At 43.8% G+C, this 14,280-nt stretch overlaps 1 protein-coding gene across 2 annotated transcripts in view; it reads left to right on the top strand.

Annotated features, from left to right (window-relative positions):
* The window catches only part of LOC136573611 (bifunctional heparan sulfate N-deacetylase/N-sulfotransferase 4-like), a 387,126-nt gene that overhangs the window by 48,785 nt on the left and 324,061 nt on the right, over nt 1-14,280 (top strand). The window lies entirely within an intron of this gene.

Raw genomic sequence — 14,280 nt, 5'->3', positions numbered from 1 at the left:
AGCGTCCAGCTGTCGCTAGTGCAGGCGTTGGAGCGCAGGCGCAAATACGCCGTCACGCACCCGCACACTGGGGTCCGCCTATACTGCTGCTACAGAACTGATACTGGGGTCTGCCTATACTGCTGCTATATAAATGTTACTGGGGTCTGCCTATACTTCTGCCACATAAATGTTATCGGGGTCTGCATATACTGCTGCTACAAAAATGTTACTGGGGTCTGTCTATACTTCAACAACAGAAATGGTGGTGGGGTCTGCCTATTGTGCTGCTACAGAAATGATACTGGGGTCTGCCGATACTGCTGCTACATAACTGTTACTGGGGTCTGCCTATACTTCTTCCACATTAATGTTAAAGGGGTCTGCTTATACTGCTGCCACTTAAATGTTACAGGAGTCTGCCTATACTTCTGCTACAAGAATGTTACTAGGTTCTGCCTATACTTCTGCCACATAAATGTTACAGGGGGTCTGCGTAAACTTCTGCTACAAAAAATGGTACTGGGGCCTGCCTATACTTCTGCCACATAAATGTTACAGGGGTCTGCTTATACTTCTGCTACTAAAATGTTACTGGGGTCTGCCTATACTTCTGCCACGTAAATGTTACAGGGGTCTGCCTATACTTCTGCTAATGAAATGTTACTGGGGTCTGTCTATACTGTTATTACAGAAATGTTACTGGGGTCTCCCTAGACTTCTGCAACATAACTGTTACTGGGGTCAGCTTATACCTTTGCTACAGGAATATTACAGGGGTCTGTGTATACTATGGGTGCACTAGGTCTTCCCATCGCGGTGTTCTACCTATCTGGCCCCCTAAAAAACCACGACTGACTAGGGAATGGATTGTGAGCTGAGGCCAACATGTATTTCCTGTCATGTAACCTCAGCTGTCCGGGGCACTACAATGGGATTTCTTTATGTACCGTCTGTGGGTTCCTGCTAGCCACCCATGCTGTGGGTGCACACAGATTTGCCATAGCAGAGTTGTACAAACCTGGCACTTTAAAAAAAAAACTGAATGTCTAAGGCATGGAGTGTGGGCCGCAGCCAACATGTATTTCCTGTCACGTAACCTGAGCTATCCGGGGCATTGCAATGGGATTTCTTTCTGTACCGTCTGTGTGTTCTTGCTAGCCACCCATGCTGTGGGTGCACACAGACTTGCCATAGCGGAGTTGTACCTGCCTGGCACTTAAAAAAAACAAAACAGAATGTCGAGGGCATGGAGTGCAGATGGTTTACCCCTTGCTTTGTCGATGAGGTATCCGACACCCAAACAGAATTAGTAGTGTGTGGACACATGGAGTCCCCATTGCTTTGTCACTCGCAGCACCTTGGGCCACACAAGGTGTTTGCTGGGACAGAGGCTGACCCAGGGCCCACTCACATACTTCCCACACCGAGTGTTGCTGCATTGTGGAAATGTGTAGAAGTGCTGGGCTGGCAGCGGACTCCCCTTTATGCCCACGTTTGCAGCTCCTGACGGAGGTGGCACAGGATTGGAATGAAGATCGAACGCCAATCTATTATCAATTCTCAACAGCATTGTGGGCTATCAACCCCCCCTTTCAAAGAGGGTCGCTACCTGGCCGTGCCAACCCTCTGCAGTGTGTGCCTCCGGTTCCTTCTCATGGCAGACGCACTTATAAATAGACATGAGGGTGGTGTGGCTATGAGGCCAACGTGTGGCATGAGGGCAGCTGAAGGCTGCGCAGGGACACTTTTGCGTGCGCTGCAGACGCAGGGTCATGTGGGGGGTTGGGCAGCATGTAACCCAGGAGAAGAGGCAGCTGTGTGTCCCACAGGCAGTGATTGTGCTTGGTTGGAGGTAGTGTGGTGCTTAGCTAAGGTGTGTCTTGCTAATGAGGGTTTGTCGGAAGTAAAAATTGTTAGGGGGGGGGCATTCTTGCCGCTATTGTGGCTTAATCGTGAGACCTGGGAACCTGAGATGCAGCCCTGCATGTTGTTCCTTGCCTGCCCTATCCGTTTTTGTGTCGTTTCCATCACTTTCGTAGGTTTTGCAGATTTACACAAATGAAAACCTTAGCGAGCATCGGACATATACAAAAATGCTCGAGTCGCCTATTGACTCCAATGGGGTTCGTTACTCGAAACGAACTCTCGAGCATCGCGGAAAGCTCAACTCGAGCAACGAGCACCCGAGCATTTTAGTGTTCGCTCATCTCTAATCCTGTATTCACCTAAATAAACTACAGTCCATAAGTAAAGAGTCAGGAGGATGAGCTGTGATTTCCTCTATTATAACTGTAACAGGACCTGTGTGATCATCAGTAAATGTGATAGGAGTATGTGTCTTCCTCTGAAGAGCATGTGTGGTACAAACTGTGTAATATCATCATACAGGAGTTATGCTGACTGAGAAACTAACTAGTTTGAGAAAACATAAACTCAAGTAAATCTGAGCTAGTAAGAATTGAGATCACATGACCACCTGAGAAGAAAGAGGACAGAATTTCAGATAGAAAGGAAAATCTAACCAAGATAATACTAGCTGATGTATATATCCTAGGGGGATAGTTACACAGTGAGTGTAAAAAAATCACTGGAGTGGCCCTTTAAGGAGTTAAACTTTCATCAATTCACTTTTACAACATTACTTGTGGAACAGTTTTTTTTTTGCAAGGGCTAAATTACAATAGCTATTGCGTAAAATTGCAAGGGTCTTTAACTTCACAGATACTGCCCTATAGGGGTAATCAGTAGAATACATAAAAAATGTATAACTATTCTGTAATAACTCTTCTCAAGACAATGTGCCTCACAGATATACACATTACTGGACCCACTGTCAAAGATCCTAGCCAAATATTAACAAAGAGATAGACCAGCCCTCCAGGTACTATTAGCAGAATATGGCATGTTGCAGCCGCAGCCTATGTCAGCAGTCTAATGAAATAAAGTTGTCTTGGAAATGTCATAATAATGGTAATATTAATCATTTCTGATCATCTGCAACCATAATGTATGGGACATCAGCTGTTTGCCAAACATTATTATTACTACTTTTTATCTATATTTTAACATTTTAACCTCCATTGTCTTTGTAGTGTTTCTAATTCAGTAACATGGTTTTAGTCAATATGTGGTGGTTGTATGTGATCAGGATCTGGTGGTATCAATTGGCAGTGTTATTACTAGTAATGTCAATCATGGTATAGTGGGTTTTGTTCAGTGACAATGGAGGTAATTATACATTATAATTAAAGTGATATCACATATATGTGTCTGTGTGCATGTATGGAGGGTGGTGTTCAGTCAAAGAAAAAAGTTTGGTACCGTGTTAGCCAGTAGAGTAAAAAGTTAAACAAAGTAGTCTTGTAGATATAAAACCTTTTAATGGATAACATTTCTTTGTATCAGCCATTAAAAGGCATCATATCTACAAGACTCCCTTGTTTGACTTTTTTTCTTCACTTTTACAAAATAAAACAAAACAGCTCTCAGAGGCCCTTTTACATGCAAATAAAGCTAATAATGTATTAATGGACATCAGTGTCCATTAACACTTTATGTAAAATGAGCGCTAAAACTGACAATCTTTCCATCGTTTGAAAGATTGTCTTTGCGTGTAAATAGGCCATTAATTTTCTAAATAAACTTTATTAACATTTATTCCATTTCATTATCTAGGTCCATGAGGAACATCACAATGTGATCTTTGATATGCTTTGTATAGCAAAGAATTATTCCTTGCGTGTCAAAAACTGCAAAGCATGTCAGCTACACCTACAATTACCAGTGCTGGCCACTACACAGAGGTCAAAACTATTTGCTTCTGTTCCATAGTGTGTTGTGGTCACTGTGAGTAGACACCCGAACAGCTGTTCCACTGGGGTCCCTAGTGGCGGACCCTAGCCGATCAACTGTTGATGACCTATCCTAAGGATAGGTCAATAATAGTATTTACCCCCGAAAATTCCTTTAATGTATACCTCCAGTACTAAGATGTTTTGTGCTTTCGTAGAAAATTTGCTGCAGCCAGTTATGCATGCTATATACACTTCTCCCCTCCTACCAACTTCATGGCTGCAGTTGGTGGTTTGTTGACCGCTGCCTACTTGAGTTCCCCCACCTGCTGTTGATTTATGGTTCAAAAATGTCTTTATTCGTTTGGAACATTTATATTAAGCATATATCAACTAAAGCCTACATTCCAGGCCATCGTGTGACAACATAAAACTCTTAAATTGTAGACATTAAACTGATTAACTCTTCCTTGTGTTTGGTTCTTAAATTCTTCTTCAATGTTTAACGCTTACTCATTTCCTGTGAACCTTTTCTAGCAGTTAGCATTAAATGAAGGGTTAAGTGCAGGATGCTGTTTCCCTCTAGCAGGGACACAGAGTGTAAAGAGAAGGACCCTTCACTCTGACCCTCTACCAACCTATTGACCAAGGATGAGCCCCTGAGGAATGTTGGGATGTCCTTGTTGCCCACTAGCGGCGTCAGTGGGCCAGGCCTCCTGACCAAACCCAACCTGTGGCCCACCCATCCACGCAGTAAAAATCCCCTCTACAAATGGGGCTAGTACGATATCTTTGTATTTCCCGTTACCTGGGATCCAGATTAGGCCAGACATGCTATGGGGGACTGCGCCTCGTTCCATAATTACCCATCTTTTTTGGTGCCCACCCAGGGTCAGTTCTAGTATCCGTCGAGTTAACGTTGCTCTATAATATAGTGAAATATTCGGTATCCCCATACCGCTTTTCTCTTTAGGTCCAGTGAGGGCCCTCCAATTTCGCCTGGGGCTCCCCGAGCCCCAAACGAAGCGCATCACCATCTTCCTTATTTTGTTTAGGAAGTTCCCCGAGAGGGGTATTGGTAAGGTCTGCAGGACATACAAGATCCTGGGAAGTACATTCATCTTTATTGAGCTGATCCTGCCAAACCAAGAGAGGGGCGCCGCTTGCCATCTGTCCAGGTCTTTCTCTAGTTTTGCTAATAGTGGTTGATAATTTCAAGTATGCATGGGAGGGCCACTCTTGGATTTGACAAGTATATTAATAGGTCGTCGGCATATAATGCAATTTTCTGTTCGTTTTTGGCTATCTGCACCCCTCTGATGCTGGCGTTAGCCCTAAGGGCGTTTGCCAATGTCTCCATCACTAAAATATATAGAAAGGGAGACAGAGGGCAGCCCTGCCTCGTGCCGTTCCTTATCTGTACCTGCTGTGACAGTCTGCCGTTTACTCGAATTCTCACCGACGGGCTATTATATAACGCCATGATCTATCCCAAAGATCTTGAGCCTAATCCAATCTGTTTTTATGCTACTTCCATAAATCTCCAATCTACTCTGTCAAACGCTTTTTCGGCGTCGACCGACAACAGGCACAGAGGGTTGTTTGACTTTGTAGCCCTCGAGACCAGGGCCAAAGACCTTATGGTATTGTCCCCTGCCTCCCTTCCCGGCACAAAGCCCACCTGGTCCCCGTGTATCAAAGTTGGGATATGGGTTTGTAAACGACCAGCTAATAATTTGGAAAATAGTTTGGTGTCGATGTTTAATAATGAGATCGGCTTGTAATTTCCACAACAGGCTGGGTTTTTACCCGGTTTGGGAAGGACCGTGATAATTGCCTGCAGCGCCTGTGCTGGGAAGGGACATGTCCTGGAGATCTTATTGAATGCTTCCAGCATCAGAGGGGCCAGGAGTTCCATACATATCATGTAGAAGCGCGGCGTGAAGCCGTCAGGGCCGGGGCTCTTACCAATTTTAAGTGATGTTATGGCTTCCTTTAGTTCCTGGAGGGTAAAATCCTCCTCTAGTGTTTGTGCCTCATCGTTCATGATGTGAGTGTGTGTGTGTTCAGCCACGTATGCGTTTCTATCTGCCCTCAAATTTTCTTCGGTTTCCCCGGGTGACTTCCTGAGATTATACAGGTCTTGATAGTACCTGTGAAAACTTTCCAGTATCTCTGTCCTGCTGTGGACCTTTCCCTTCCCAGGTTTGTGCACCTCAAACACGTAGGTCTGGGGTGTTCTAGGGTTGAGTACTCTGGCTAGGCCTTTACTGCACTTATCGCCGAACTCATAGTGCCACCCTTGTGATTTCTCCCTTTGGCATAACGAGGCCTGGTCTAGGATGCGTATTATTTTTATTCTGATTGCCGAGATTTCTGCAGCGATGCTATCTGTTGGTGTGTTCTTGTTGGTTGTCTCCAGCTTATCTAGTTGAGATAATAGCCCCTCCAATTTGGCGGTCCTCAATTTTTTGAGACGTGCCCCATGGGAGATAAAGATTCCTCTAAGGACGCATTTTAAAGCCTCCCATTTCAAGGGTGCCGAGGTGTCGTCTGTGTTGTGGACATCTATGAATGTGTCTATTGACTGTTGTATGTCCTGCAGACAGACCTCATCTTCTAGCAGGTTGTCATTGAGTCGCCAGATGAAGCACGTGTCGTTTGAGTATCCCCGCGTCAGTGACCCCCAGACCGGAGCATGGTTCGACCAGATAAATGAACCTATATATGACGTGGGCTTTCTATCGAGCAATTTGTGGGAGACAAACAGGTAGTCTAATCTGTGGTAGCTAATATGAGGAAGAGAGTGGAAGCTGAAGTCCTTCTCTCCTTGGTGCAATATCCTCCACAGATCCTCTAGCTTGAGGTAAGCTAATTCTAATTGGATTCTGTGTTTTGTGGATGGGGAGATCCCCGACTTACCCCCAGAGGTGTCCCCAGCCGGATCCATGGTTAGGTTAAATGACCAAAGATCCACCTGCAAAAGTCGCCAGAGCCCCCAGTACTCGGATCCCAAAGCGTTTCTGGTCCTGGTTCGGAAAATAAACATTAGCAAGTGTTAAGATTTCATTATCCACTTGAACTTTTAGGAAAATGTATCTCCCATTTTTGTCTGTTTCCATAGTTAGTACTTTGTGCGGTAGTCGTTTGTGGATTGGTATGCATGTACCGCCAGCTTTTTTGTCTGGGTGTGCGCTATGATACCAGTTCATGTAGCGACGGTATTTACATTTAGGGATTTTCGTATTTTGAAAGTGGGTCTCCTGGAAGAAGACCACCATAGTCCCTTTACGGTGGAGGTGGTCCACGATCTGTCCCCTTTTGGAAGGCCCATTCATCCCCCTGGCATTGAAGGTACAAAAAGTAATGTTAGCCATCAACTAGTGTTGAGTGGGGTACGTACTCTTGCGGCGGGTGAGCCCAGGGCGGGCAGGTCAGGATTGAGAAGGGGAAAGAAGAACGTAGGGTATAGGCAGAAGTAAGGCATTGCCTTGGTAAAGAAAGAAAGTTAGAAGAACGAGGTCCACAGAATGGACCTTACGCAGTGTATAGCAGCTGCATTTACAGTTAGGGAGAACTACTGGTCGGCTAGTACCAGTATTCACGTAGAATGCGATTGGTCGCCCCGTGCTAGGAATGCGAAAGCACCAGTCAGGACAGATGTGGAGCCCCCGCATCCCGATCCCTTACGGGTTGCTTCTGCCCCCTTCTTGGGGCCTTTGGATTAAAGCACCTGAGGCACCATTCAATAAAACAAGTAGAATAATAACATCAACTATTTGTACTGAGTTCTAACTTTAAGTGGCTTGGGGTAACCCCTAACTCAAAGATTAAACAAGGTGTCCACCCCACCCAGAACTAAGCGTAGTCACGTTCGCTCCTTCCGACCCGAAGGGGCATAACCAACAAGTCGACCCTCCATCCGTTGGGGGGTCGTGTCCAGGGGTCGCTCCCTGGGTGGAAAGTTCCGCTGAAATCTTCTAGCGTGAATGTCCCTGGTCACATGGATGCGAGCATCCTCTCATGTTGCGCCATATAAAGTTAAGGCGTTTTGGGGAGCCGATGTTTATTTCTCCTGTCTGTATTTGGAACGTATAGTCTGCCATTGTTCCTGGGCTGTGGGGGCCAAGACTGTGGGGGTCATGGGCCAGTCGTGCAGCGCTACCATTGGTAGTTGGAATGTGCCTAGGAAGTTGGGTAGGTCGCCAGTTGCTCGGAACACTGCTGGCTTCCCTTCTTTATTGGCTGTTAGGGAGAATGGGAACCCCCATCTGTATGAGATCCCTTTGGCTTTCAGAATTGTCAGCAATGGTTTAAGTGCACCTCTCAGTCTTAGTGTGTGGCAGGCCAGATCTTGTAGAAGAATTATTGGTTTGCCTTTATAGTTTAAGTCCCGTTTTTCTCTAGCCTTCCTTAGGATCGCATCCTTGTCTTTGAAAAAGTGGACTCTGCAAATAACGTCCCTTGGTCTATTAGGGTCGTTGGCTCTAGGCCCCAGGGCCCTATGTATGCGGTCAATCTCGATGAGGTCTTCTGTTTTGCGATTCAGCAAGTGTTGGAAGAAGTACTGCGCCCACGAGTCAAGGTGCTGGCTCTCGACCTCTCCTGGAAGACCCCGTATTCTCAGGTTGTTCCGTCTATTTCTGTTTTCCAGGTCATCTAGGTGCATGATGATGCCTGAAATTTGATCAGCCTGGGCTTGTATCGCCTGCCTATGGGTCTCTAAAATGGCCGCCATGCCCTCCTGAGTTTCCTCTACTTGTAGTATTCGATGTCCCAGGTGTTGTACATCATGGTATATGCTTTCTAGAGCTTTCTTGTTGGACTCTTCCAACTTCTGGAAAAATTTATTAAGCTCATTCTTGGTAGGAATGTCCATTATTCGACTCTTGCATGCCTCTTCCCTGATGTTGTCTGGGGAGCCCCCTCCCTCCCTGCATGTGGGACTGCTTGCTGTGCTGGATACCTGTGAGTGGGGCCATTGAGGACTACTACCCCCATCAGCTGATGATGACTGCCTCATGTGCAGTGTTGGGCTGTGTGGCATGCTGGGGCTGCTGCTCATGTTACTCACTGCGCCCTTTGGATCTCTGCCTTCTTCCTGCTGTCCCCTTTCTGTTTCTCTGGTGGGCTGGGGGCTGTTCTCCTCTGCATGTTTGCCTCTGTGAGACAGGCTGTCGGCTCTCTCCTCCTGCTGTCCAGTGTGGCATGCCGCCTCTGCTTCCTCTGGGCACTCCTGCGCTCCCTGTTTCGTGGACGCCGGCGCCATCTTGCTTCTGCTGGCTTCCTCACTCCCACCGCCGAGATACCGCTCCAGGGTGCTTCTTCTGCTCGCTGGTGTGCAGGACTGCGAGCGCGCCGGCTTCCTCTTGCCCATGGGGTGTCGGGTGGTCCCCTTGGGATGCTCTGTGGTGCCTCAGTGAGCTTCTTCAGGTGAGGGACGCGGGAGCTCACTAGAGAAGCGACTTATTCCGCCATCGGCTAGCCACGCCTCGACTTGCTGTTGATTTAGGTCCACCTATAACATGAGGCCACTTTTCGATTTTTTCCAGGGCCTTTTTGGGTTCCAGGGCCACTCTTGATTTCAGAGCTGTATAAGTCTTTAATACTAGATGTAGGTCAATTCTTGTGACAGCTAGGCATGATGTCTTATCCAGATTGAATTGAACGATGATAGGTTTTTGGGAAGACAGATGTAATCCAGCGATTATGAAGCATGGTAGTGGAATGCCATATTAAGAGAAGTCAGTCTTGTATGGATTGTGGTCATTTCAGGAACAGGTATATATGATATTGTGTCCCTTGCAGGAATTATGATGAGCAATTGTTGCATGTACACTGTCATGGATTGGTGAAGAACATGGTGAAGTCTTATTAGGTATAGCCAGAGCTAGGCAAATATTGAGTAGTAGCAAATGCAGCATCACAAAATGGGAAGAGGATATCCATTTTTTCCCATCTTTAATTCAAGGAGATTAGGATGCAGTCAAATTTTGTTAGTAGATGATTAAAAACTGGGCAGCTGCCTGTGGGAGAAAACATAAGTGATTAGAACAAATATTCACAGTTCATGCCATGCAGTTCTAATCTGGATACATTTCTTATCAAGCACATGTCTATGTTTTTAACCCCTTAATCATACAGATGTTTTTGTTTTTTTTCCATTTTTTTTCCTTCCCAATTTCAGAATTTCGTAACTCTTATTTTCGTATCGACGTAGCTGTATGAGGGTTTGTTTTTTCAGGAAGAGTTATAGTTTTCAATAGTACTATTTAATGTATCATATAATATACTGAAAAACTTTTTAAAATTTCTAAGTTAAGTAAAGTAGAAAAAATTGCAATTCCGGCATCTATGGAGTGTGCAGTGTCTTCTTTTCATAGTGTATACATTTCAGCAAATGTGATAAGATAATTGTGTGGGTCAGTACAATTATGATGATACCAAATTTGTACAGTTTTATTATCGTTGTATTACTTTAAAAAAAATAAAATATCTTTGGAAAAAAAAAAGATTTTTCACCACTAATTTCTGACAGCCATAACTTTTTTATTTTTCCGTCAATATAGTTGTGTGAGGGCTTGCTTTCTGTGGGACAACCTGTAGTTTTTAGTTCATATGACTTTTTGATTGCTTTTTATTAAATTGTTTCTTGGAGACAAGAAAAAAAAAGCACAATTCAGGCGTTATGTGTTATTTTTTCCCTGACAACATTCACCATGCGGGGTTAATAATGTGTTACTCGGATAGATTGGAACTTTAAGGATGTGGCGATATCAAATATACCTATTTTTACTACCTTTCATTTTTTCTAGTAATTAATAAAACCATTTTACTTATTCTTCCATTTTTCTTAGTTCCTATAGGGGACTTAAACTTGTGCTCATTTGATCACTTATACAGTATTGCATTAGACCGCATTCTGACAGGCAGCCACAGGCACGCCTTGATAGGCAATCAAAAATGGTAGCCCTGGGAGCCTTTAGGCTGCCATGGCAACCAAACGGCACCCCATGATCTCATCTCTTAGACGTATTCAGGCCCCCCTATAAACACTGATCAGGGCAATCAAATGCTGGTTTCAAAATTCACAGCAGCATTTTAAGGGTTAACAGCTTCTGTATCAGCTGACAAAAACAGTTGGCATCCATCTTGCATGGAGCAGGATTGGCTTTCGGTCCTGCTCCAAACCAACCCTTGAATGCACAGGACGTTAATATATGTTTTAAGGCGTGAAGGGGTAAATATCAAAGCGTGGTCTCTACTCCTACATAATGGGCATATCAATTCAGTTATTTGGAACTGTGGTTGATTTCTGCTGTGTCCTATTCTGATGAAATGATGAGACACTGGTAATTCCATTTTTTGGCTGCATACAGTGCATTCGGAAAGTTTTCATACCCCTTTGCTTTCTTACATTTTGTTATGTTGTGACCTTGTACAGATATTTTTTTTTTAATGAAAAACTAACATTTTGCATTGACATAGGTATTCACACCCTGTACTCAGTACTTAGTTAAAGCACCTTTAGCAGCTATTACAGCCTCCAGTCTTCTTGGATGTGATGCCTCAAGGTTTGCATGCCTGGATTTGGGGATTTTCTGCCCTTCCTTTCTGCAGATGCTCTCAAGCTCTGTAAGGTTGGATGATGTCTATGGATAGCCATTTTCAGGTCATATATTCAGGTCTCTCCAGAGATACTTGAATTGGTTCAAGTCAGGCCTGTGGCTGGGCAACTCAAGGACATTCACAGAGTCTTCCCTAAGCTACTCCTGTGTTGTCTTGGCTGTGTACTTTTAGTAATTATATTGTTGGATAATAAACTTTCTGCCCAATCTAAGGTTCCTTGCGCTCTTGATTAGTTTTATCTCTGTACTTTGCTCCATTCAGCTTTCCTTCAGCCCGGACCCGTCTCTCCCTGTCCCAGCTGCTGAAAAAAACACCCCACAACATGATGTTGCCAACACCATGCTTCACTGTAGGGATGGTATTGGCCAGGTGATAAGTGCCTGGTTTCCTCTGGATATAACACTTAGAATTGCATCACAGAAGGGGAAATAAAAAATTAAAAACAATCACAGAAAATGGCCGTTACTTACTAACACTTAGAATTGAGGGTAAAAAGTTGAATCTTGGTTTAATCAGACCAGAGAATCTTGTTTCCCACAATCTGAGAGTCCTATAAGTGCTTTTCAGCATACTGTAGATGGGTTTTGATTTGTCTTTGACTGATAAGAGGCCTCAAAGTATACTGGACTTGGGTCCCAATATTTGGTCTTCAATTTTCATAGTGGTCTCCTACAAATGCAAATAATTTTTGAGCATTTTAATGAATAAAAACATAGTCCATGTCACATGGGAAGTGTTTCTTGATTTTATATCTCCTCCCAGTCAGGGCATGGGAGAATGTTGCCCTCTTCTGAAAGTTGACACATTGTGCACAGTTCAGATAAAAGTCGCATAGTTTGTGGTTGCTATTTGATTTGACTTCTCAGTGAATGTCATTAAATATTACTTCAGGAATAGATGAATGACTGCTAGTATATGCATACAGAAGCTGATGACAAACTCATTTATCGTTCATCATTCAGTCGTGCATGCATGCAGTCTTAACGATAATCATATAGATTCTTGCTGATTACAGGAATCTGAATAATTTATCTGCCTGTATAAAAGGGCCCATACTGGTCTTTCATTCTGGATCATACACATATCACTGGGACCTAGATAAAAGTATAATCAGTTGCGCTTTAACTTAAAGTTTAGACATTATATGGTCACCAACTTATAGAAAAGTGCAAATCCCTTTATTTACCTAAAATTATGTTTTTGTGTTGAAAAATCACTCAAAAGTGCTGGCTACAAATCTTCCTTCCTCCCAACTTGCAGTCTACTTTCTATTGTGAAGTGATGCTATCTCTGTTCCTAGAAACAGGGAAGTGGAGAACAGAAAATGAGGGAGGGTAATGATTCATCCTGTTCTATGAAAGGTATGTAGAGCAGAGGGGAGTGGGGAGAAACACTAAGACAGAGACTCACACCGACTTGCCTAGTGCTAATAGTAAATAATTGTTTACTGTGCTATAGCTGAAATCACATCTCCACTGCTCAGTGCTTCTCTAGTGGCCTAAAGGCTAATGTTTTTTGTGTATGTGTGTGTTTCAAATAGGAAACCAAATATGCAGTTCTATGTGCACAATGTATATAAGACAATATACCAGATTCCTTCCAGCAGTTTACAGGAAACAGAAATCAGTGATACAGGCTTCAGAGGGGAGAAAACGTGACAAATGCAGAATACAAGTCATGTAAGGACCAGAAATAGTGTTATTTCTCATAAACCCACAATAGTTTATTCTGAAAAGTATGTCTAGTGCCTAATTTTACAGATACAGCAACATTATTGATATATTACCGTCAGCATTGTCATGTTATGATCATTTTTATTCTTATTGCTACAATACTCAATATATTATCATCCTTAGGCCTCGGTCAGAAGAACATGTGTTTTGCGCGCATATAATGTATGCTTCTAAAAGAACCAATAAGTTCCTAAAGAAGCGTTCATATGCGCAGAATTTGAAGCGCAAAACAGCGCGCACCTAAAAAAGATAAGACATAGGTGTGCATTTTGCAGTAGTTTCCATTGACCCCTATGGGAGCAGGAGTTACTGGAAAATCTCGCACTGCCAATAGCTTCCCTGCTGCTTACAGCAGGGCATTTACAAGGTGCTTCAGGCCAGAAGCTCATTTTAAATATCCCGCTGTTAACTCCTTTGTCCCCGGGGGGGGGGGGGGGGGGGACTCCCAGAGGGTTCCATTAACAGCATTGTCACAGTGTTCAGTGATGAAGGGACTTCCCACTGGGATGAAGGAATTCCCTGCCACAGCTGTCACAGCTGTGGCAGAGGACCCTGATGCTATCCCATTGCTTTCAATGGGGCCAGCGCTGCTGCTGTCCCATTGAAAGTAATAGGATGAAGGCAACCCCCACAGCGATGATTTTCGGGGGTGGGGGGTTGAAATATAAGCCCTACCCCAAAAATCATCCTTAGCGGTAGAAAAGAAAAAAAAAGTTAACTCAACTAGAAGCACTGTCTGTCTCTTCTCCCCATCCCAGGCAGTCTTCTTCTGTATTCTGGTGGCCGGGGGTTGAAAAATAGGTGCGCGGAAAAAAAAATCACTCGCCTGAATGAGGCCTTACTTACAAAAGAATGTACTGAAATTTAGAACTACTTGAATTTAATAACTATACAATAACAGATTGCATAATTTAGTGACAATCTAGTAAAGTACTTCAATCCATTTTCTGTACTTCCTGCATAGATTTATTCTCACAGGCTGTGAAACGTAAAAAAAAAATCAAAGTTGCTTTTTCTGCTGGTTGGTAGATAGGCATTTAGCTCAATAATTGATTGGTAGTAACTGATTTGACCTTTTTCATTCTTACCCCCTGTATGAGAGCTACGCTATTGTTAGAAAGTCTTTATACCAGGTGATAAGAAAG

The sequence above is a fragment of the Eleutherodactylus coqui genome, chromosome 7 (genome assembly GCF_035609145.1).
Source record: "Eleutherodactylus coqui strain aEleCoq1 chromosome 7, aEleCoq1.hap1, whole genome shotgun sequence".
NCBI lineage: Eukaryota > Metazoa > Chordata > Amphibia > Anura > Eleutherodactylidae > Eleutherodactylus > Eleutherodactylus coqui.
This window is presented reverse-complemented; position numbering and strand designations above follow the sequence as displayed.